This window comes from Aegilops tauschii, chromosome 2 (genome assembly GCF_002575655.3).
Source record: "Aegilops tauschii subsp. strangulata cultivar AL8/78 chromosome 2, Aet v6.0, whole genome shotgun sequence".
Classification (NCBI taxonomy): domain Eukaryota; kingdom Viridiplantae; phylum Streptophyta; class Magnoliopsida; order Poales; family Poaceae; genus Aegilops; species Aegilops tauschii.
The window spans coordinates 166,869,396-166,874,096 of NC_053036.3; positions in this window are offsets into that span (position 1 = coordinate 166,869,396).

Here is a 4,701-nt window from a genome sequence, read left to right on the forward strand (position 1 = left end):
AGATATACCTAAGACAGCTTTCACCACATGGTACGGGCTATATGAGTATACGGTTATGTCATTCGGACTGACTAACGCCCCTGCCTATTTCACGAGTATGATGAATAAGGTGTTCATGGAATTCTTGGATAAGTTTGTCGTGGTGTTCATTGATGATATCTTTGTGTACTCGAAGAATGAAGAAGAACACAAGGAGCATTTATGTTTGGTTCTTGAGAAACTCAGGGAACATCAGTTATATGCCAAGTTCAGCAAATGTGAGTTTTGGCTGAAGGAAGTTGGATTTCTTGGACATGTTATATCAGGAGAAGGTATAGCAGTGGATCCTACCAAGGTTCAGTCAGTCACTGAGTGGTTGGCACCCACCTCTGTTGGAGAGATCCGCAGTTTTCTTGGACTCGCGGGATACTATCGAAGATTCATTGAGAATTTTTCCAAGATTGCGAAGCCTATGACGGCATTGTTGAAGAAGGATACCAAGTTCCATTGGACTAAAGAATGTGAAGCAAGTTTCCAGGAGTTGAAGAAACGCTTGGTTACAGCCCCAGTGCTAATTGTGCCGGATATACACAAGGATTTCCAAGTGTATTGCGACGCATCTCGTTTAGGACTTGGAGGAGTACTTATGCAAGACGGAAGAGTTGTTTCATATGCCTCACGTCAGCTTCGACCCCATGAGTTGAATTATGCTACGCATGATTTGGAGTTAGCAGCTGTAGTGCATGCACTCAAGACCTGGAGACATTTTCTGATTGGAAACCGTTGTGATGTGTACACAGATCATAAGAGTTTGAAGTACATTTTCACTCAGAAGGAGCTGAACCTCAGGCAGAGGAGATGGTTGCAACTCATAAAGGATTATGATATGAAGTTGCACTATCATCCAGGCAAGGCCAATGTCGTAGCAGACGCTTTGAGCCGGAAGAGTTATGCCAATACGCTCGTGAGCAGAGGGTTACCAAAGGAGTTGGCCGAAGATCTTAGGGAGCTTCGTTTGGAGATAGTTCCTAGAGGTTTTGTAGCAGCATTGGAGGTTCAGTCAACATTATTGGGAAAGATTCGAGAAGCTCAGAAGGATGACAAAGAAATTGCCGAGATAAAGGAGAAGATGAGTGAAGGAAAAGCCAAAGGTTTTCGTGAGGATGAGCATGACACCTTGTGGTTTGAGGACTGTGTATATGTGCCCAATAATGTCGAGATCAGGAAGTTGATACTACAGGAAGCTCATGACTCGCCATACTCGATACACCCCGGAAACACCAAGACATATTTAGATTTGAAGGAGCGTTTCTGGTGGACTGGAATGAAGAAGGATATTGCCGAGTATGTAGCCGTATGTGATGTATGCCAGAGAGTGAAGGCAGAACATTAGAAGCCAGCAGGATTACTGCAGCCTATGCCGATACCCGAATGGAAGTGGGACAAGCTTGGCATGGATTTTATCACCGGATTACCCAGGACCCGATCGGGATATGATTCTATCTGGGTAGTAGTTGATCGTTTGACTAAAGTGGCTCACTTTATCCCAGTAAAAACCACTTATACAAGCGCAAAGTTGGCCAAGATATATATGACCAGGATCGTATGTCTGCATGGAGTTCCGAGGACCATCGTATCAGATAGAGGAACACAGTTTACTTCAAAGTTTTGGCACCAACTGCACCAGACTTTGGGTGCCAGGCTAGAGTTCAGTACAACATTTCATCCACAGACAGATGGACAGACCGAGAGAGTCAATCAGATTCTGGAGGACATGTTGAGAGCTTGTGCGCTAGATTATGGATCTAGTTGGGATGACAATTTGCCATACGCGGAGTTCTCATACAACAACAACTACCAGGCCAGTTTGAAGATGGCACCTTTCGAAGCTTTGTATGGAAGGAGGTGCAGAACACCGTTGATGTGGGATGAAGTCGGAGACCGTCAGTTGTTTGGACCGGATTTGATTAAAGAGTCAGAAGAGAAGGTTAAGCTGATTCGAGACAGACTAAAGGTAGCCCAGTCTAGACAGAAGAGCTATGCAGACTCAAAACGCAAGGAGGTAGTTTATGAAATCAGAGACACAACATATCTGCGAGTGTCACCTCTGCGAGGAGTTAAACGTTTTGGAGTTAAGGGAAAGCTAGCCCCGAGATTTGTAAGACCATACTGTGTTTTGGAACGCATGGGAGAAGTAGCCTACAAGTTGGAGTTACCCGAAGGACTGTCAGGAGTTCATGATGTCTTTCACGTGTCCCAGTTGAAGAAGTGCCATGCAGAGATGGACGATATTCCTCTGAGAGATACAGTGCCCCTGGAAGCAATTCAGTTGGATAGTGATTTGACCTATGAGGAGAAACCTGTCAAAATTCTCGAGTTTGCCAGTCGAGCCACTCGCGGCAAAGTTATCAAGTTTTGCAAAGTTAAGTGGAGCCACCATACCGAGGATGAAGCTACCTGGGAACGAGAGGATGATCTACGCAAAGACCACCCACACCTATTTGCTAGCCAACCCGAATCTCGAGGACGAGATTCATCTTAAGGGGGGTAGGTTTGTAACATCCCAAATTTTCAATTTGGAATGTTATACATAGGTCATCCATGCATATCATATTTTATTGCATTTAATTTTGCGATCCTCAAAATTCTAAGCAACTCAAGGACCCACGGAGAGAGTTGGGGATTTCACGTTTTTCATATTTGAATTTTTTTTTCAAATATCGAAACAAGGATCATCTGGTTTTAATTATTTTTCCTCTCCGACAATATTTCATATTAAAATATATGAGAGGAGATAATATGACTTCTCCAAAGTGAATGAAATATTGGAAGAAAAATACTAAAATCAAATAAGTAATTTTATTTGAATTTTATTGCAATTTTATTTGAATTAGAAAAATATGCATTTTTCAAAATTGCACTTTAGGGCCAAGAAAATGTTCACTTCGTTCTAAATATTCTATTTAGACGGTGAAAATTTGTTTCGGCATTTTTAGATTTTTATTTTATTTATTAGGATTTTTCTGGCGAAATGTGTTTAAAAAAACTCCCCGCCGGACCGAACTGGGCCGAGGCACAGCTGCCGCACCGCCCTCCCCGTCCCGTGTCGCCGCCGGACTCGGAGGAGTCCATGCCACGCCCGCCGCGCTGACCCCCTCCCCAAGTCGGGCGCGCCACCGCCTCGCCCTCCCTCTTAAATACCCCCTCGGGCCCCCCTGGAGCCCAAGCCGCCGCCGCCCGAGCCCACGCCGCCGCAGCCCCGCCTCCCGAGCGCCGCCGCCGCCGCTGCCCGCGCACCGCCACTTCCCCGCCGTCGCCCGCAGCGCCTCGCCTCGCCGGAGCCGCGCCGCACGCCGCCGGAGCCGCCGCCGTCCCGATCCGATCCTAGCCGCCGGTTTTTTTGGTTTTTAGGTAAAAACCCCGGGTTTTTTTAAACCCTAGATGCATTTTTTATTTTATAGGTTTGCTTTTCTTGATTTAGTTGTTTAGCGGACGTTCGTCGTACGTTCGTTTTAACGAACGTTGTTCGTCAGTTAGCCGCAGACAGCAAACGTTCGTTCGTTAGCCCGTTCGTCTCGTTTTATTTTTCAGGGTTGTTCCGCGATTATTTTCGATCGCGATTTTTGCCCTGATCTTCGTTTTAGTTTATCTTTTCGCTCGTTTATCCAAATCAGGTGAAACAAGCGCCTAGATCTTCGTCTCGAAGCCCTCTTTCTGTTTAACCAACTTGAACAAGATTTCGGTACTGTAAAATTTGACTTTAGTCCAGATTAGTAAACAGATCTTGTTTCTTTCATGGTTTGAGTTTTGTTACTCCGTTAGATTTGATTCTTTTTGCAAACCGGAGTTTCTCAGTTGAACTTTCTGGTTAGATCTTATTATTTGAGTTTTACCCGTGCTTCTTTGCTTGATTGCTTATGTATGCTATTGTTTGTTTGCGATAGAATTCCCGGAGTGCGAAACATGCTACTACGAGTCTTTAGGATTTGCAGACCGTCAGCAAGGCAAGTAACACATTGATCATACTCTTTTCATACCCAGTTTTTATGTATTAGTTACAATCCTCCAACACTGCATGATTAGGATGCGATTAACTTGTGGGTACTGGGAAGTAGATGATGAGGTAGAACCTATCACCTGTTTTATTATCAAACCCTTGGGAGTTACTTCTACGTTATGCTTATATTGCCATGCTATGCTCGTAGACGTGGATTGGGTTTGAGTGTATCCATGACAGATGTGAGTTGTTAATTAATGGTTCAAGTTAAGGTGGCAACTTTAATACACATCTGGGTGGATTTCTTGTGGGCACCTGGAGAATCCAGTGTTGTCCTAGGATATCCCGGAGTACCCGTGTGATCATCCTACGGTCCGCCACCCAGGCTCAAAGGGATCATAAAATTATTCATGCTAGAAACTGTCGTGTGCGACCACAAGCTATTATGGGCTCTAGTATAGTTAAGTATTATGCATGACCTCTTTCAGTGGTGGGCTAGCAGATGTAGGGGAAAGTACGTGTAACTGTCCACCCAGAGTAAAGAGTTAATGTTTCTGAAAGACTGTGTCTCGGTCATCCGTTTCTCAAACACCATGTAGTGCGAGGAATCCAACGGAGGAGATTGAGTCTTGTGGGGAAAAGTGCGCAAACCTCTACGGAGTGTACAAATTAATCATGGTTAGCCGTGTCCCCAGTTATGGACATCTTGAGTATCTGGTACTTGA